The sequence below is a fragment of the Schistocerca cancellata genome, chromosome 2 (assembly GCF_023864275.1).
Source record: "Schistocerca cancellata isolate TAMUIC-IGC-003103 chromosome 2, iqSchCanc2.1, whole genome shotgun sequence".
Lineage (NCBI taxonomy): Eukaryota > Metazoa > Arthropoda > Insecta > Orthoptera > Acrididae > Schistocerca > Schistocerca cancellata.
The window spans coordinates 257,384,747-257,402,926 of NC_064627.1; the positions used below are offsets into that span (position 1 = coordinate 257,384,747).

Sequence of the window (18,180 nt, forward strand, 5' to 3'; positions counted from 1 at the left end):
CACAGAACTCGAAATAAATTCATATACTCAAAATATTACTGTATGGAGATTACAACGTGACCAAAACTTGAAATATTACTCGACAGATAGACCTCTGCATTCTGTCTAATCTCTGACGTCTTTAACAGACGACTTAATTTCGAACAAAAGGTATTGATTGCTGTGATTATACGGATTTGAGAAACTCTTTTGGTGGTACATTCTGCGCTATATTTGTGCGGCTGCGCCTGGCGCACGTCTAACGGGTGCAGAAATCATGCCTGCGTACTGTGGCAACGTGGATGCGACAACTACATCAACCGTAAGTCCTCTAATAGAACAAACGAGGAGCATCAAATCAAGTGTCAGGATGGCCGAGCGGTCTAAGGCGCCAGACTCAAGGAAAAACCTTGGCTGCAGTAGCAGCTAGAGCCTTCTGGTCCTCGAATGAGGGCGTGGGTTCGAATCCCTCTCCTGACACAGATTTTGTCGCTTCTCTAGAGCACCCTGCGTAGCATTGAGATCCTTTGTAAAGTGCAACAGCACGATACTGGCCGTGTTCTCCTAAGTGAAATCAAAAATTTGCATCAAACACAAGCGCACCTACGGCACCAAACTGTTTCTTCGGTAGTGTGAGCTACAAACAGAGAGTGTTGGTTGTAAATACGACGTTCCCCTCGTGAGGTTACTTCCGCGCCAAAGAGCCGCAAACACGTCAAAAGGGACACTTGTGGTATGGAAACGACTCTTATCTGGAGATGCAGAGTGCTAACGACAGTATGAGGAAACAGTGCAGGCTGACCAGTACATCATCTGTACAATAACAGTCGCTGATGAAATACACAGAACTCGAAATAAATTCATATACTCAAAATATTACTGTATGGAGATTACAACGTGACCAAAACTTGAAATATTACTCGACAGATAGACCTCTGCATTCTGTCTAATCTCTGACGTCTTTAACAGACGACTTAGTTTCGAACAAAAGGTATTGATTGCTGTGATTATACGGATTTGAGAAACTCTTTTGGTGGTACATTCTGCGCTATATTTGTGCGGCTGCGCCTGGCGCACGTCTAACGGGTGCAGAAATCATGCCTGCGTACTGTGGCAACGTGGATGCGACAACTACATCAACCGTAAGTCCTCTAATAGAACAAACGAGGAGCATCAAATCAAGTGTCAGGATGGCCGAGCGGTCTAAGGCGCCAGACTCAAGGAAAAACCTTGGCTGCAGTAGCAGCTAGAGCCTTCTGGTCCTCGAATGAGGGCGTGGGTTCGAATCCCACTCCCGACACAGATTTTGTCGCTTCTCTAGAGCACCCTGCGTAGCATTGAGATCCTTTGTAAAGTGCAACAGCACGATACTGGCCGTGTTCTCCTAAGTGAAATCAAAAATTTGCATCAAACACAAGCGCACCTACGGCACCAAACTGTTTCTTCGGTAGTGTGAGCTACAAACAGAGAGTGTTGGTTGTAAATACGACGTTCCCCTCGTGAGGTTACTTCCGCGCCAAAGAGCCGCAAACACGTCAAAAGGGACACTTGTGGTATGGAAACGACTCTTATCTGGAGATGCAGAGTGCTAACGACAGTGTGAGGAAACAGTGCAGGCTGACCAGTACATCATCTGTACAATAACAGTCGCTGATGAAATACACAGAACTCGAAATAAATTCATATACTCAAAATATTACTGTATGGAGATTACAACGTGACCAAAACTTGAAATATTACTCGACAGATAGACCTCTGCATTCTGTCTAATCTCTGACGTCTTTAACAGACGACTTAGTTTCGAACAAAAGGTATTGATTGCTGTGATTATACGGATTTGAGAAACTCTTTTGGTGGTACATTCTGCGCTATATTTGTGCGGCTGCGCCTGGCGCACGTCTAACGGGTGCAGAAATCATGCCTGCGTACTGTGGCAACGTGGATGCGACAACTACATCAACTGTAAGTCCTCTAATAGAACAAACGAGGAGCATCAAATCAAGTGTCAGGATGGCCGAGCGGTCTAAGGCGCCAGACTCAAGGAAAAACCTTGGCTGCAGTAGCAGCTAGAGCCTTCTGGTCCTCGAATGAGGGCGTGGGTTCGAATCCCACTCGTGACACAGATTTTGTCGCTTCTCTAGAGCACCCTGCGTAGCATTGAGATCCTTTGTAAAGTGCAACAGCACGATACTGGCCGTGTTCTCCTAAGTGAAATCAAAAATTTGCATCAAACACAAGCGCACCTACGGCACCAAACTGTTTCTTCGGTAGTGTGAGCTACAAACAGAGAGTGTTGGTTGTAAATACGACGTTCCCCTCGTGAGGTTACTTCCGCGCCAAAGAGCCGCAAACACGTCAAAAGGGACACTTGTGGTATGGAAACGACTCTTATCTGGAGATGCAGAGTGCTAACGACAGTGTGAGGAAACAGTGCAGGCTGACCAGTACATCATCTGTACAATAACAGTCGCTGATGAAATACACAGAACTCGAAATAAATTCATATACTCAAAATATTACTGTATGGAGATTACAACGTGACCAAAACTTGAAATATTACGCGACAGATAGACCTCTGCATTCTGTCTAATCTCTGACGTCTTTAACAGACGATTTAGTTTAGAACAAAAGGTATTGATTGCTGTGATTATACGGATATGAGAAACTCTTTTGGTGGTACATTCTGCGCTATATTTGTGCGGCTGCGCCTGGCGCACGTCTAACGGGTGCAGAAATCATGCCTGCGTACTGTGGCAACGTAGATGCGACAACTACATCAAGTGTAAGTCCTCTAATAGAACAAACGAGGAGCATCAAATCAAGTGTCAAGATGGCCGTGCGGTCTAAGGCGCCAGACTCAAGGAAAAACCTTGGCAGCAGTAGCAGATAGAGCCTTCTGGTCCTCGAATGAGGGCGTGGGTTCGAATCCCACTCCTGACACAGATTTTGTCGCTTCTCTAGAGCACCCTGCGTAGCATTGAGATCCTTTGTAAAGTGCAACAGCACGATACTGGCCGTGTTCTCCTAAGTGAAATCAAAAATTTGCATCAAACACAAGCGCACCTACGGCACCAAACTGTTTCGTCGGTAGTGTGAGCTACAAACAGAGAGTGTTGGTTGTAAATACGACGTTCCCCTCGTGAGGTTACTTCCGCGCCAAAGAGCCGCAAACACGTCAAAAGGGACACTTGTGGTATGGAAACGACTCTTATCTGGAGATGCAGAGTGCTAACGACAGTGTGAGGAAACAGTGCAGGCTGACCAGTACATCATCTGTACAATAACAGTCGCTGATGAAATACACAGAACTCGAAATAAATTCATATACTCAAAATATTACTGTATGGAGATTACAACGTGACCAAAACTTGAAATATTACTCGACAGATAGACCTCTGCATTCTGTCTAATCTCTGACGTCTTTAACAGACGACTTAGTTTCGAACAAAAGGTATTGATTGCTGTGATTATACGGATTTGAGAAACTCTTTTGGTGGTACATTCTGCGCTATATTTGTGCGGCTGCGCCTGGCGCACGTCTAACGGGTGCAGAAATCATGCCTGCGTACTGTGGCAACGTGGATGCGACAACTACATCAACCGTAAGTCCTCTAATAGAACAAACGAGGAGCATCAAATCAAGTGTCAGGATGGCCGAGCGGTCTAAGGCGCCAGACTCAAGGAAAAACCTTGGCTGCAGTAGCAGCTAGAGCCTTCTGGTCCTCGAATGAGGGCGTGGGTTCGAATCCCACTCCTGACACAGATTTTGTCGCTTCTCTAGAGCACCCTGCGTAGCATTGAGATCCTTTGTAAAGTGCAACAGCACGATACTGGCCGTGTTCTCCTAAGTGAAATCAAAAATTTGCATCAAACACAAGCGCACCTACGGCACCAAACTGTTTCTTCGGTAGTGTGAGCTACAAACAGAGAGTGTTGGTTGTAAATACGACGTTCCCCTCGTGAGGTTACTTCCGCGCCAAAGAGCCGCAAACACGTCAAAAGGGACACTTGTGGTATGGAAACGACTCTTATCTGGAGATGCAGAGTGCTAACGACAGTGTGAGGAAACAGTGCAGGCTGACCAGTACATCATCTGTACAATAACAGTCGCTGATGAAATACACAGAACTCGAAATAAATTCATATACTCAAAATATTACTGTATGGAGATTACAACGTGACCAAAACTTGAAATATTACTCGACAGATAGACCTCTGCATTCTGTCTAATCTCTGACGTCTTTAACAGACGACTTAGTTTCGAACAAAAGGTATTGATTGCTGTGATTATACGGATTTGAGAAACTCTTTTGGTGGTACATTCTGCGCTATATTTGTGCGGCTGCGCCTGGCGCACGTCTAACGGGTGCAGAAATCATGCCTGCGTACTGTGGCAACGTGGATGCGACAACTACATCAACTGTAAGTCCTGTAATAGAACAAACGAGGAGCATCAAATCAAGTGTCAGGATGGCCGAGCGGTCTAAGGCGCCAGACTCAAGGAAATACCTTGGCTGCAGTAGCAGCTAGAGCCTTCTGGTCCTCGAATGAGGGCGTGGGTTCGAATCCCACTCGTGACACAGATTTTGTCGCTTCTCTAGAGCACCCTGCGTAGCATTGAGATCCTTTGTAAAGTGCAACAGCACGATACTGGCCGTGTTCTCCTAAGTGAAATCAAAAATTTGCATCAAACACAAGCGCACCTACGGCACCAAACTGTTTCTTCGGTAGTGTGAGCTACAAACAGAGAGTGTTGGTTGTAAATACGACGTTCCCCTCGTGAGGTTACTTCCGCGCCAAAGAGCCGCAAACACGTCAAAAGGGACACTTGTGGTATGGAAACGACTCTTATCTGGAGATGCAGAGTGCTAACGACAGTGTGAGGAAACAGTGCAGGCTGACCAGTACATCATCTGTACAATAACAGTCGCTGATGAAATACACAGAACTCGAAATAAATTCATATACTCAAAATATTACTGTATGGAGATTACAACGTGACCAAAACTTGAAATATTACGCGACAGATAGACCTCTGCATTCTGTCTAATCTCTGACGTCTTTAACAGACGATTTAGTTTAGAACAAAAGGTATTGATTGCTGTGATTATACGGATATGAGAAACTCTTTTGGTGGTACATTCTGCGCTATATTTGTGCGGCTGCGCCTGGCGCACGTCTAACGGGTGCAGAAATCATGCCTGCGTACTGTGGCAACGTGGATGCGACAACTACATCAACTGTAAGTCCTCTAATAGAACAAACGAGGAGCATCAAATCAAGTGTCAGGATGGCCGAGCGGTCTAAGGCGCCAGACTCAAGGAAAAACCTTGGCAGCAGTAGCAGATAGAGCCTTCTGGTCCTCGAATGAGGGCGTGGGTTCGAATCCCACTCCTGACACAGATTTTGTCGCTTCTCTAGAGCACCCTGCGTAGCATTGAGATCCTTTGTAAAGTGCAACAGCACGATACTGGCCGTGTTCTCCTAAGTGAAATCAAAAATTTGCATCAAACACAAGCGCACCTACGGCACCAAACTGTTTCTTCGGTAGTGTGAGCTACAAACAGAGAGTGTTGGTTGTAAATACGACGTTCCCCTCGTGAGGTTACTTCCGCGCCAAAGAGCCGCAAACACGTCAAAAGGGACACTTGTGGTATGGAAACGACTCTTATCTGGAGATGCAGAGTGCTAACGACAGTGTGAGGAAACAGTGCAGGCTGACCAGTACATCATCTGTACAATAACAGTCGCTGATGAAATACACAGAACTCGAAATAAATTCATATACTCAAAATATTACTGTATGGAGATTACAACGTGACCAAAACTTGAAATATTACTCGACAGATAGACCTCTGCATTCTGTCTAATCTCTGACGTCTTTAACAGACGACTTAGTTTCGAACAAAAGGTATTGATTGCTGTGATTATACGGATTTGAGAAAACCTTTTGGTGGTACATTCTGCGCTATATTTGTGCGGCTGCGCCTGGCGCACGTCTAACGGGTGCAGAAATCATGCCTGCGTACTGTGGCAACGTGGATGCGACAACTACATCAACCGTAAGTCCTCTAATAGAACAAACGAGGAGCATCAAATCAAGTGTCAGGATGGCCGAGCGGTCTAAGGCGCCAGACTCAAGGAAAAACCTTGGCTGCAGTAGCAGCTAGAGCCTTCTGGTCCTCGAATGAGGGCGTGGGTTCGAATCCCACTCCTGACACAGATTTTGTCGCTTCTCTAGAGCACCCTGCGTAGCATTGAGATCCTTTGTAAAGTGCAACAGCACGATACTGGCCGTGTTCTCCTAAGTGAAATCAAAAATTTGCATCAAACACAAGCGCACCTACGGCACCAAACTGTTTCTTCGGTAGTGTGAGCTACAAACAGAGAGTGTTGGTTGTAAATACGACGTTCCCCTCGTGAGGTTACTTCCGCGCCAAAGAGCCGCAAACACGTCAAAAGGGACACTTGTGGTATGGAAACGACTCTTATCTGGAGATGCAGAGTGCTAACGACAGTGTGAGGAAACAGTGCAGGCTGACCAGTACATGATCTGTACAATAACAGTCGCTGATGAAATACACAGAACTCGAAATAAATTCATATACTCAAAATATTACTGTATGGAGATTACAACGTGACCAAAACTTGAAATATTACTCGACAGATAGACCTCTGCATTCTGTCTAATCTCTGACGTCTTTAACAGACGACTTAGTTTCGAACAAAAGGTATTGATTGCTGTGATTATACGGATTTGAGAAACTCTTTTGGTGGTACATTCTGCGCTATATTTGTGCGGCTGCGCCTGGCGCACGTCTAACGGGTGCAGAAATCATGCCTGCGTACTGTGGCAACGTGGATGCGACAACTACATCAACTGTAAGTCCTCTAATAGAACAAACGAGGAGCATCAAATCAAGTGTCAGGATGGCCGAGCGGTCTAAGGCGCCAGACTCAAGGAAAAACCTTGGCTGCAGTAGCAGCTAGAGCCTTCTGGTCCTCGAATGAGGGCGTGGGTTCGAATCCCACTCCTGACACAGATTTTGTCGCTTCTCTAGAGCACCCTGCGTAGCATTGAGATCCTTTGTAAAGTGCAACAGCACGATACTGGCCGTGTTCTCCTAAGTGAAATCAAAAATTTGCATCAAACACAAGCGCACCTACGGCACCAAACTGTTTCTTCGGTAGTGTGAGCTACAAACAGAGAGTGTTGGTTGTAAATACGACGTTCCCCTCGTGAGGTTACTTCCGCGCCAAAGAGCCGCAAACACGTCAAAAGGGACACTTGTGGTATGGAAACGACTCTTATCTGGAGATGCAGAGTGCTAACGACAGTGTGAGGAAACAGTGCAGGCTGACCAGTACATCATCTGTACAATAACAGTCGCTGATGAAATACACAGAACTCGAAATAAATTCATATACTCAAAATATTACTGTATGGAGATTACAACGTGACCAAAATTTGAAATATTACTCGACAGATAGACCTTTGCATTCTGTCTAATCTCTGACGTCTTTAACAGACGACTTAGTTTCGAACAAAAGGTATTGATTGCTGTGATTATACGGATTTGAGAAACTCTTTTGGTGGTACATTCTGCGCTATATTTGTGCGGCTGCGCCTGGCGCACGTCTAACGGGTGCAGAAATCATGCCTGCGTACTGTGGCAACGTGGATGCGACAACTACATCAACTGTAAGTCCTCTAATAGAACAAACGAGGAGCATCAAATCAAGTGTCAGGATGGCCGAGCGGTCTAAGGCGCCAGACTCAAGGAAAAACCTTGGCTGCAGTAGCAGCTAGAGCCTTCTGGTCCTCGAATGAGGGCGTGGGTTCGAATCCCACTCCTGACACAGATTTTGTCGCTTCTCTAGAGCACCCTGCGTAGCATTGAGATCCTTTGTAAAGTGCAACAGCACGATACTGGCCGTGTTCTCCTAAGTGAAATCAAAAATTTGCATCAAACACAAGCGCACCTACGGCACCAAACTGTTTCTTCGGTAGTGTGAGCTACAAACAGAGAGTGTTGGTTGTAAATACGACGTTCCCCTCGTGAGGTTACTTCCGCGCCAAAGAGCCGCAAACACGTCAAAAGGGACACTTGTGGTATGGAAACGACTCTTATCTGGAGATGCAGAGTGCTAACGACAGTGTGAGGAAACAGTGCAGGCTGACCAGTACATCATCTGTACAATAACAGTCGCTGATGAAATACACAGAACTCGAAATAAATTCATATACTCAAAATATTACTGTATGGAGATTACAACGTGACCAAAACTTGAAATATTACTCGACAGATAGACCTCTGCATTCTGTCTAATCTCTGACGTCTTTAACAGACGACTTAGTTTCGAACAAAAGGTATTGATTGCTGTGATTATACGGATTTGAGAAACTCTTTTGGTGGTACATTCTGCGCTATATTTGTGCGGCTGCGCCTGGCGCACGTCTAACGGGTGCAGAAATCATGCCTGCGTACTGTGGCAACGTGGATGCGACAACTACATCAACTGTAAGTCCTCTAATAGAACAAACGAGGAGCATCAAATCAAGTGTCAGGATGGCCGAGCGGTCTAAGGCGCCAGACTCAAAGAAAAACCTTGGCTGCAGTAGCAGCTAGAGCCTTCTGGTCCTCGAATGAGGGCGTGGGTTCGAATCCCACTCCTGACACAGATTTTGTCGCTTCTCTAGAGCACCCTGCGTAGCATTGAGATCCTTTGTAAAGTGCAACAGCACGATACTGGCCGTGTTCTCCTAAGTGAAATCAAAAATTTGCATCAAACACAAGCGCACCTACGGCACCAAACTGTTTCTTCGGTAGTGTGAGCTACAAACAGAGAGTGTTGGTTGTAAATACGACGTTCCCCTCGTGAGGTTACTTCCGCGCCAAAGAGCCGCAAACACGTCAAAAGGGACACTTGTGGTATGGAAACGACTCTTATCTGGAGATGCAGAGTGCTAACGACAGTGTGAGGAAACAGTGCAGGCTGACCAGTACATCATCTGTACAATAACAGTCGCTGATGAAATACACAGAACTCGAAATAAATTCATATACTCAAAATATTACTGTATGGAGATTACAACGTGACCAAAACTTGAAATATTACTCGACAGATAGACCTCTGCATTCTGTCTAATCTCTGACGTCTTTAACAGACGACTTAGTTTCGAACAAAAGGTATTGATTGCTGTGATTATACGGATTTGAGAAACTCTTTTGGTGGTACATTCTGCGCTATATTTGTGCGTCTGCGCCTGGCGCACGTCTAACGGGTGCAGAAATCATGCCTGCGTACTGTGGCAACGTGGATGCGACAACTACATCAACTGTAAGTCCTCTAATAGAACAAACGAGGAGCATCAAATCAAGTGTCAGGATGGCCGAGCGGTCTAAGGCGCCAGACTCAAAGAAAAACCTTGGCTGCAGTAGCAGCTAGAGCCTTCTGGTCCTCGAATGAGGGCGTGGGTTCGAATCCCACTCCTGACACAGATTTTGTCGCTTCTCTAGAGCACCCTGCGTAGCATTGAGATCCTTTGTAAAGTGCAACAGCACGATACTGGCCGTGTTCTCCTAAGTGAAATCAAAAATTTGCATCAAACACAAGCGCACCTACGGCACCAAACTGTTTCTTCGGTAGTGTGAGCTACAAACAGAGAGTGTTGGTTGTAAATACGACGTTCCCCTCGTGAGGTTACTTCCGCGCCAAAGAGCCGCAAACACGTCAAAAGGGACACTTGTGGTATGGAAACGACTCTTATCTGGAGATGCAGAGTGCTAACGACAGTGTGAGGAAACAGTGCAGGCTGACCAGTACATCATCTGTACAATAACAGTCGCTGATGAAATACACAGAACTCGAAATAAATTCATATACTCAAAATATTACTGTATGGAGATTACAACGTGACCAAAACTTGAAATATTACTCGACAGATAGACCTCTGCATTCTGTCTAATCTCTGACGTCTTTAACAGACGACTTAGTTTCGAACAAAAGGTATTGATTGCTGTGATTATACGGATTTGAGAAACTCTTTTGGTGGTACATTCTGCGCTATATTTGTGCGGCTGCGCCTGGCGCACGTCTAACGGGTGCAGAAATCATGCCTGCGTACTGTGGCAACGTGGATGCGACAACTACATCAACTGTAAGTCCTCTAATAGAACAAACGAGGAGCATCAAATCAAGTGTCAGGATGGCCGAGCGGTCTAAGGCGCCAGACTCAAGGAAAAACCTTGGCTGCAGTAGCAGCTAGAGCCTTCTGGTCCTCGAATGAGGGCGTGGGTTCGAATCCCACTCCTGACTCAGATTTTGTCGCTTCTCTAGAGCACCCTGCGTAGCATTGAGATCCTTTGTAAAGTGCAACAGCACGATACTGGCCGTGTTCTCCTAAGTGAAATCAAAAATTTGCATCAAACACAAGCGCACCTACGGCACCAAACTGTTTCTTCGGTAGTGTGAGCTACAAACAGAGAGTGTTGGTTGTAAATACGACGTTCCCCTCGTGAGGTTACTTCCGCGCCAAAGAGCCGCAAACACGTCAAAAGGGACACTTGTGGTATGGAAACGACTCTTATCTGGAGATGCAGAGTGCTAACGACAGTGTGAGGAAACAGTGCAGGCTGACCAGTACATCATCTGTACAATAACAGTCGCTGATGAAATACACAGAACTCGAAATAAATTCATATACTCAAAATATTACTGTATGGAGATTACAACGTGACCAAAACTTGAAATATTACTCGACAGATAGACCTCTGCATTCTGTCTAATCTCTGACGTCTTTAACAGACGACTTAGTTTCGAACAAAAGGTATTGATTGCTGTGATTATACGGATTTGAGAAACTCTTTTGGTGGTACATTCTGCGCTATATTTGTGCGGCTGCGCCTGGCGCACGTCTAACGGGTGCAGAAATCATGCCTGCGTACTGTGGCAACGTGGATGCGACAACTACATCAACTGTAAGTCCTCTAATAGAACAAACGAGGAGCATCAAATCAAGTGTCAGGATGGCCGAGCGGTCTAAGGCGCCAGACTCAAGGAAAAGCCTTGGCTGCAGTAGCAGCTAGAGCCTTCTGGTCCTCGAATGAGGGCGTGGGTTCGAATCCCACTCCTGACACAGATTTTGTCGCTTCTCTAGAGCACCCTGCGTAGCATTGAGATCCTTTGTAAAGTGCAACAGCACGATACTGGCCGTGTTCTCCTAAGTGAAATCAAAAATTTGCATCAAACACAAGCGCACCTACGGCACCAAACTGTTTCTTCGGTAGTGTGAGCTACAAACAGAGAGTGTTGGTTGTAAATACGACGTTCCCCTCGTGAGGTTACTTCCGCGCCAAAGAGCCGCAAACACGTCAAAAGGGACACTTGTGGTATGGAAACGACTCTTATCTGGAGATGCAGAGTGCTAACGACAGTGTGAGGAAACAGTGCAGGCTGACCAGTACATCATCTGTACAATAACAGTCGCTGATGAAATACACAGAACTCGAAATAAATTCATATACTCAAAATATTACTGTATGGAGATTACAACGTGACCAAAACTTGAAATATTACTCGACAGATAGACCTCTGCATTCTGTCTAATCTCTGACGTCTTTAACAGACGACTTAGTTTCGAACAAAAGGTATTGATTGCTGTGATTATACGGATTTGAGAAACTCTTTTGGTGGTACATTCTGCGCTATATTTGTGCGGCTGCGCCTGGCGCACGTCTAACGGGTGCAGAAATCATGCCTGCGTACTGTGGCAACGTGGATGCGACAACTACATCAACTGTAAGTCCTCTAATAGAACAAACGAGGAGCATCAAATCAAGTGTCAGGATGGCCGAGCGGTCTAAGGCGCCAGACTCAAGGAAAAACCTTGGCTGCAGTAGCAGCTAGAGCCTTCTGGTCCTCGAATGAGGGCGTGGGTTCGAATCCCACTCCTGACACAGATTTTGTCGCTTCTCTAGAGCACCCTGCGTAGCATTGAGATCCTTTGTAAAGTGCAACAGCACGATACTGGCCGTGTTCTCCTAAGTGAAATCAAAAATTTGCATCAAACACAAGCGCACCTACGGCACCAAACTGTTTCTTCGGTAGTGTGAGCTACAAACAGAGAGTGTTGGTTGTAAATACGACGTTCCCCTCGTGAGGTTACTTCCGCGCCAAAGAGCCGCAAACACGTCAAAAGGGACACTTGTGGTATGGAAACGACTCTTATCTGGAGATGCAGAGTGCTAACGACAGTGTGAGGAAACAGTGCAGGCTGACCAGTACATCATCTGTACAATAACAGTCGCTGATGAAATACACAGAACTCGAAATAAATTCATATACTCAAAATATTACTGTATGGAGATTACAACGTGACCAAAACTTGAAATATTACTCGACAGATAGACCTCTGCATTCTGTCTAATCTCTGACGTCTTTAACAGACGACTTAGTTTCGAACAAAAGGTATTGATTGCCGTGATTATACGGATTTGAGAAACTCTTTTGGTGGTACATTCTGCGCTATATTTGTGCGGCTGCGCCTGGCGCACGTCTAACGGGTGCAGAAATCATGCCTGCGTACTGTGGCAACGTGGATGCGACAACTACATCAACTGTAAGTCCTCTAATAGAACAAACGAGGAGCATCAAATCAAGTGTCAGGATGGCCGAGCGGTCTAAGGCGCCAGACTCAAGGAAAAACCTTGGCTGCAGTAGCAGCTAGAGCCTTCTGGTCCTCGAATGAGGGCGTGGGTTCGAATCCCACTCCTGACACAGATTTTGTCGCTTCTCTAGAGCACCCTGCGTAGCATTGAGATCCTTTGTAAAGTGCAACAGCACGATACTGGCCGTGTTCTCCTAAGTGAAATCAAAAATTTGCATCAAACACAAGCGCACCTACGGCACCAAACTGTTTCTTCGGTAGTGTGAGCTACAAACAGAGAGTGTTGGTTGTAAATACGACGTTCCCCTCGTGAGGTTACTTCCGCGCCAAAGAGCCGCAAACACGTCAAAAGGGACACTTGTGGTATGGAAACGACTCTTATCTGGAGATGCAGAGTGCTAACGACAGTGTGAGGAAACAGTGCAGGCTGACCAGTACATCATCTGTACAATAACAGTCGCTGATGAAATACACAGAACTCGAAATAAATTCATATACTCAAAATATTACTGTATGGAGATTACAACGTGACCAAAACTTGAAATATTACTCGACAGATAGACCTCTGCATTCTGTCTAATCTCTGACGTCTTTAACAGACGACTTAGTTTCGAACAAAAGGTATTGATTGCTGTGATTATACGGATTTGAGAAACTCTTTTGGTGGTACATTCTGCGCTATATTTGTGCGGCTGCGCCTGGCGCACGTCTAACGGGTGCAGAAATCATGCCTGCGTACTGTGGCAACGTGGATGCGACAACTACATCAACTGTAAGTCCTCTAATAGAACAAACGAGGAGCATCAAATCAAGTGTCAGGATGGCCGAGCGGTCTAAGGCGCCAGACTCAAGGAAAAACCTTGGCTGCAGTAGCAGCTAGAGCCTTCTGGTCCTCGAATGAGGGCGTGGGTTCGAATCCCACTCCTGACACAGATTTTGTCGCTTCTCTAGAGCACCCTGCGTAGCATTGAGATCCTTTGTAAAGTGCAACAGCACGATACTGGCCGTGTTCTCCTAAGTGAAATCAAAAATTTGCATCAAACACAAGCGCACCTACGGCACCAAACTGTTTCTTCGGTAGTGTGAGCTACAAACAGAGAGTGTTGGTTGTAAATACGACGTTCCCCTCGTGAGGTTACTTCCGCGCCAAAGAGCCGCAAACACGTCAAAAGGGACACTTGTGGTATGGAAACGACTCTTATCTGGAGATGCAGAGTGCTAACGACAGTGTGAGGAAACAGTGCAGGCTGACCAGTACATCATCTGTACAATAACAGTCGCTGATGAAATACACAGAACTCGAAATAAATTCATATACTCAAAATATTACTGTATGGAGATTACAACGTGACCAAAACTTGAAATATTACTCGACAGATAGACCTCTGCATTCTGTCTAATCTCTGACGTCTTTAACAGACGACTTAGTTTCGAACAAAAGGTATTGATTGCTGTGATTATACGGATTTGAGAAACTCTTTTGGTGGTACATTCTGCGCTATATTTGTGCGGCTGCGCCTGGCGCACGTCTAACGGGTGCAGAAATCATGCCTGCGTACTGTGGCAACGTGGATGCGACAACTACATCAACTGTAAGTCCTCTAATAGAACAAACGAGGAGCATCAAATCAAGTGTCAGGATGGCCGAGCGGTCTAAGGCGCCAGACTCAAGGAAAAACCTTGGCTGCAGTAGCAGCTAGAGCCTTCTGGTCCTCGAATGAGGGCGTGGGTTCGAATCCCACTCCTGACACAGATTTTGTCGCTTCTCTAGAGCACCCTGCGTAGCATTGAGATCCTTTGTAAAGTGCAACAGCACGATACTGGCCGTGTTCTCCTAAGTGAAATCAAAAATTTGCATCAAACACAAGCGCACCTACGGCACCAAACTGTTTCTTCGGTAGTGTGAGCTACAAACAGAGAGTGTTGGTTGTAAATACGACGTTCCCCTCGTGAGGTTACTTCCGCGCCAAAGAGCCGCAAACACGTCAAAAGGGACACTTGTGGTATGGAAACGACTCTTATCTGGAGATGCAGAGTGCTAACGACAGTGTGAGGAAACAGTGCAGGCTGACCAGTACATCATCTGTACAATAACAGTCGCTGATGAAATACACAGAACTCGAAATAAATTCATATACTCAAAATATTACTGTATGGAGATTACAACGTGACCAAAACTTGAAATATTACTCGACAGATAGACCTCTGCATTCTGTCTAATCTCTGACGTCTTTAACAGACGACTTAGTTTCGAACAAAAGGTATTGATTGCTGTGATTATACGGATTTGAGAAACTCTTTTGGTGGTACATTCTGCGCTATATTTGTGCGGCTGCGCCTGGCGCACGTCTAACGGGTGCAGAAATCATGCCTGCGTACTGTGGCAACGTGGATGCGACAACTACATCAACTGTAAGTCCTCTAATAGAACAAACGAGGAGCATCAAATCAAGTGTCAGGATGGCCGAGCGGTCTAAGGCGCCAGACTCAAGGAAAAACCTTGGCTGCAGTAGCAGCTAGAGCCTTCTGGTCCTCGAATGAGGGCGTGGGTTCGAATCCCACTCCTGACACAGATTTTGTCGCTTTTCTAGAGCACCCTGCGTAGCATTGAGATCCTTTGTAAAGTGCAACAGCACGATACTGGCCGTGTTCTCCTAAGTGAAATCAAAAATTTGCATCAAACACAAGCGCACCTACGGCACCAAACTGTTTCTTCGGTAGTGTGAGCTACAAACAGAGAGTGTTGGTTGTAAATACGACGTTCCCCTCGTGAGGTTACTTCCGCGCCAAAGAGCCGCAAACACGTCAAAAGGGACACTTGTGGTATGGAAACGACTCTTATCTGGAGATGCAGAGTGCTAACGACAGTGTGAGGAAACAGTGCAGGCTGACCAGTACATCATCTGTACAATAACAGTCGCTGATGAAATACACAGAACTCGAAATAAATTCATATACTCAAAATATTACTGTATGGAGATTACAACGTGACCAAAACTTGAAATATTACTCGACAGATAGACCTCCGCATTCTGTCTAATCTCTGACGTCTTTAACAGACGACTTAGTTTCGAACAAAAGGTATTGATTGCTGTGATTATAAGGATTTGAGAAACTCTTTTGGTGGTACATTCTGCGCTATATTTGTGCGGCTGCGCCTGGCGCACGTCTAACGGGTGCAGAAATCATGCCTGCGTACTGTGGCAACGTGGATGCGACAACTACATCAACTGTAAGTCCTCTAATAGAACAAACGAGGAGCATCAAATCAAGTGTCAGGATGGCCGAGCGGTCTAAGGCGCCAGACTCAAGGAAAAACCTTGGCTGCAGTAGCAGCTAGAGCCTTCTGGTCCTCGAATGAGGGCGTGGGTTCGAATCCCACTCCTGACACAGATTTTGTCGCTTCTCTAGAGCACCCTGCGTAGCATTGAGATCCTTTGTAAAGTGCAACAGCACGATACTGGCCGTGTTCTCCTAAGTGAAATCAAAAATTTGCATCAAACACAAGCGCACCTACGGCACCAAACTGTTTCTTCGGTAGTGTGAGCTACAAACAGAGAGTGTTGGTTGTAAATACGACGTTCCCCTCGTGAGGTTACTTCCGCGCCAAAGAGCCGCAAACACGTCAAAAGGGACACTTGTGGTATGGAAACGACTCTTATCTGGAGATGCAGAGTGCTAACGACAGTGTGAGGAAACAGTGCAGGCTGACCAGTACATCATCTGTACAATAACAGTCGCTGATGAAATACACAGAACTCGAAATAAATTCATATACTCAAAATATTACTGTATGGAGATTACAACGTGACCAAAACTTGAAATATTACTCGACAGATAGACCTCTGCATTCTGTCTAATCTCTGACGTCTTTAACAGACGACTTAGTTTCGAACAAAAGGTATTGATTGCTGTGATTATACGGATTTGAGAAACTCTTTTGGTGGTACATTCTGCGCTATATTTGTGCGGCTGCGCCTGGCGCACGTCTAACGGGTGCAGAAATCATGCCTGCGTACTGTGGCAACGTGGATGCGACAACTACATCAACTGTAAGTCCTCTAATAGAACAAACGAGGAGCATCAAATCAAGTGTCAGGATGGCCGAGCGGTCTAAGGCGCCAGACTCAAGGAAAAACCTTGGCTGCAGTAGCAGCTAGAGCCTTCTGGTCCTCGAATGAGGGCGTGGGTTCGAATCCCACTCCTGACACAGATTTTGTCGCTTCTCTAGAGCACCCTGCGTAGCATTGAGATCCTTTGTAAAGTGCAACAGCACGATACTGGCCGTGTTCTCCTAAGTGAAATCAAAAATTTGCATCAAACACAAGCGCACCTACGGCACCAAACTGTTTCTTCGGTAGTGTGAGCTACAAACAGAGAGTGTTGGTTGTAAATACGACGTTCCCCTCGTGAGGTTACTTCCGCGCCAAAGAGCCGCAAACACGTCAAAAGGGACACTTGTGGTATGGAAACGACTCTTATCTGGAGATGCAGAGTGCTAACGACAGTGTGAGGAAACAGTGCAGGCTGACCAGTACATCATCTGTACAATAACAGTCGCTGATGAAATACACAGAACTCGAAATAAATTCATATACTCAAAATATTACTGTATGGAGATTACAACGTGACCAAAACTTGAAATATTACTCGACAGATAGACCTCTGCATTCTGTCTAATCTCTGACGTCTTTAACAGACGACTTAGTTTCGAACAAAAGGTATTGATTGCTGTGATTATACGGATTTGAGAAACTCTTTTGGTGGTACATTCTGCGCTATATTTGTGCGGCTGCGCCTGGCGCACGTCTAACGGGTGCAGAAATCATGCCTGCGTACTGTGGCAACGTGGATGCGACAACTACATCAACTGTAAGTCCTCTAATAGAACAAACGAGGAGCATCAAATCAAGTGTCAGGATGGCCGAGCGGTCTAAGGCGCCAGACTCAAGGAAAAACCTTGGCTGCAGTAGCAGCTAGAGCCTTCTGGTCCTCGAATGAGGGCGTGGGTTCGAATCCCACTCCTGACACAGATTTTGTCGCTTCTCTAGAGCACCCTGCGTAGCATTGAGATCCTTTGTAAAGTGCAACAGCACGATACTGGCCGTGTTCTCCTAAGTGAAATCAAAAATTTGCATCAAACACAAGCGCACCTACGGCACCAAACTGTTTCTTCGGTAGTGTGAGCTACAAACAGAGAGTGTTGGTTGTAAATACGACGTTCCCCTCGTGAGGTTACTTCCGCGCCAAAGAGCCGCAAACACGTCAAAAGGGACACTTGTGGTATGGAAACGACTCTTATCTGGAGATGCAGAGTGCTAACGACAGTGTGAGGAAACAGTGCAGGCTGACCAGTACATCATCTGTACAATAACAGTCGCTGATGAAATACACAGAACTCGAAATAAATTCATATACTCAAAATATTACTGTATGGAGATTACAACGTGACCAAAACTTGAAATATTACTCGACAGATAGACCTCTGCATTCTGTCTAATCTCTGACGTCTTTAACAGACGACTTAGTTT

The 18,180-nt window shown here is 45.7% G+C and overlaps 22 non-coding genes across 22 annotated transcripts; all 22 read left to right on the top strand.

Moving 5' to 3' along the window:
* Positions 1–343: 343 nt before the first annotated feature.
* Positions 344–459, top strand: Trnal-caa (transfer RNA leucine (anticodon CAA)). Its single transcript has 2 exons — positions 344–381; positions 414–459. It is a non-coding gene; the product is annotated as a tRNA-Leu (tRNA).
* A 704-nt stretch (positions 460–1,163) lies between these two features.
* Trnal-caa (transfer RNA leucine (anticodon CAA)) lies at positions 1,164–1,279 on the top strand. The gene is made up of 2 exons: positions 1,164–1,201; positions 1,234–1,279. It is a non-coding gene; the product is annotated as a tRNA-Leu (tRNA).
* A 704-nt stretch (positions 1,280–1,983) lies between these two features.
* Positions 1,984–2,099, top strand: Trnal-caa (transfer RNA leucine (anticodon CAA)). The gene is made up of 2 exons: positions 1,984–2,021; positions 2,054–2,099. It is a non-coding gene; the product is annotated as a tRNA-Leu (tRNA).
* Positions 2,100–2,803: 704 nt separating this feature from the next.
* On the top strand, positions 2,804–2,919 carry Trnal-caa (transfer RNA leucine (anticodon CAA)). Its single transcript has 2 exons — positions 2,804–2,841; positions 2,874–2,919. It is a non-coding gene; the product is annotated as a tRNA-Leu (tRNA).
* A 704-nt stretch (positions 2,920–3,623) lies between these two features.
* Trnal-caa (transfer RNA leucine (anticodon CAA)) lies at positions 3,624–3,739 on the top strand. Its single transcript has 2 exons — positions 3,624–3,661; positions 3,694–3,739. It is a non-coding gene; the product is annotated as a tRNA-Leu (tRNA).
* Positions 3,740–4,443: 704 nt separating this feature from the next.
* Positions 4,444–4,559, top strand: Trnal-caa (transfer RNA leucine (anticodon CAA)). The gene is made up of 2 exons: positions 4,444–4,481; positions 4,514–4,559. It is a non-coding gene; the product is annotated as a tRNA-Leu (tRNA).
* Positions 4,560–5,263: 704 nt separating this feature from the next.
* Trnal-caa (transfer RNA leucine (anticodon CAA)) lies at positions 5,264–5,379 on the top strand. The gene is made up of 2 exons: positions 5,264–5,301; positions 5,334–5,379. It is a non-coding gene; the product is annotated as a tRNA-Leu (tRNA).
* Positions 5,380–6,083: 704 nt separating this feature from the next.
* On the top strand, positions 6,084–6,199 carry Trnal-caa (transfer RNA leucine (anticodon CAA)). Its single transcript has 2 exons — positions 6,084–6,121; positions 6,154–6,199. It is a non-coding gene; the product is annotated as a tRNA-Leu (tRNA).
* A 704-nt stretch (positions 6,200–6,903) lies between these two features.
* On the top strand, positions 6,904–7,019 carry Trnal-caa (transfer RNA leucine (anticodon CAA)). The gene is made up of 2 exons: positions 6,904–6,941; positions 6,974–7,019. It is a non-coding gene; the product is annotated as a tRNA-Leu (tRNA).
* Positions 7,020–7,723: 704 nt separating this feature from the next.
* Trnal-caa (transfer RNA leucine (anticodon CAA)) lies at positions 7,724–7,839 on the top strand. The gene is made up of 2 exons: positions 7,724–7,761; positions 7,794–7,839. It is a non-coding gene; the product is annotated as a tRNA-Leu (tRNA).
* Positions 7,840–8,543: 704 nt separating this feature from the next.
* Trnal-caa (transfer RNA leucine (anticodon CAA)) lies at positions 8,544–8,659 on the top strand. Its single transcript has 2 exons — positions 8,544–8,581; positions 8,614–8,659. It is a non-coding gene; the product is annotated as a tRNA-Leu (tRNA).
* Positions 8,660–9,363: 704 nt separating this feature from the next.
* Positions 9,364–9,479, top strand: Trnal-caa (transfer RNA leucine (anticodon CAA)). Its single transcript has 2 exons — positions 9,364–9,401; positions 9,434–9,479. It is a non-coding gene; the product is annotated as a tRNA-Leu (tRNA).
* Positions 9,480–10,183: 704 nt separating this feature from the next.
* Positions 10,184–10,299, top strand: Trnal-caa (transfer RNA leucine (anticodon CAA)). Its single transcript has 2 exons — positions 10,184–10,221; positions 10,254–10,299. It is a non-coding gene; the product is annotated as a tRNA-Leu (tRNA).
* A 704-nt stretch (positions 10,300–11,003) lies between these two features.
* On the top strand, positions 11,004–11,119 carry Trnal-caa (transfer RNA leucine (anticodon CAA)). Its single transcript has 2 exons — positions 11,004–11,041; positions 11,074–11,119. It is a non-coding gene; the product is annotated as a tRNA-Leu (tRNA).
* Positions 11,120–11,823: 704 nt separating this feature from the next.
* Trnal-caa (transfer RNA leucine (anticodon CAA)) lies at positions 11,824–11,939 on the top strand. The gene is made up of 2 exons: positions 11,824–11,861; positions 11,894–11,939. It is a non-coding gene; the product is annotated as a tRNA-Leu (tRNA).
* A 704-nt stretch (positions 11,940–12,643) lies between these two features.
* Positions 12,644–12,759, top strand: Trnal-caa (transfer RNA leucine (anticodon CAA)). The gene is made up of 2 exons: positions 12,644–12,681; positions 12,714–12,759. It is a non-coding gene; the product is annotated as a tRNA-Leu (tRNA).
* Positions 12,760–13,463: 704 nt separating this feature from the next.
* Trnal-caa (transfer RNA leucine (anticodon CAA)) lies at positions 13,464–13,579 on the top strand. The gene is made up of 2 exons: positions 13,464–13,501; positions 13,534–13,579. It is a non-coding gene; the product is annotated as a tRNA-Leu (tRNA).
* Positions 13,580–14,283: 704 nt separating this feature from the next.
* Positions 14,284–14,399, top strand: Trnal-caa (transfer RNA leucine (anticodon CAA)). The gene is made up of 2 exons: positions 14,284–14,321; positions 14,354–14,399. It is a non-coding gene; the product is annotated as a tRNA-Leu (tRNA).
* A 704-nt stretch (positions 14,400–15,103) lies between these two features.
* On the top strand, positions 15,104–15,219 carry Trnal-caa (transfer RNA leucine (anticodon CAA)). The gene is made up of 2 exons: positions 15,104–15,141; positions 15,174–15,219. It is a non-coding gene; the product is annotated as a tRNA-Leu (tRNA).
* Positions 15,220–15,923: 704 nt separating this feature from the next.
* On the top strand, positions 15,924–16,039 carry Trnal-caa (transfer RNA leucine (anticodon CAA)). The gene is made up of 2 exons: positions 15,924–15,961; positions 15,994–16,039. It is a non-coding gene; the product is annotated as a tRNA-Leu (tRNA).
* Positions 16,040–16,743: 704 nt separating this feature from the next.
* Positions 16,744–16,859, top strand: Trnal-caa (transfer RNA leucine (anticodon CAA)). The gene is made up of 2 exons: positions 16,744–16,781; positions 16,814–16,859. It is a non-coding gene; the product is annotated as a tRNA-Leu (tRNA).
* A 704-nt stretch (positions 16,860–17,563) lies between these two features.
* On the top strand, positions 17,564–17,679 carry Trnal-caa (transfer RNA leucine (anticodon CAA)). Its single transcript has 2 exons — positions 17,564–17,601; positions 17,634–17,679. It is a non-coding gene; the product is annotated as a tRNA-Leu (tRNA).
* Positions 17,680–18,180: the final 501 nt, after the last annotated feature.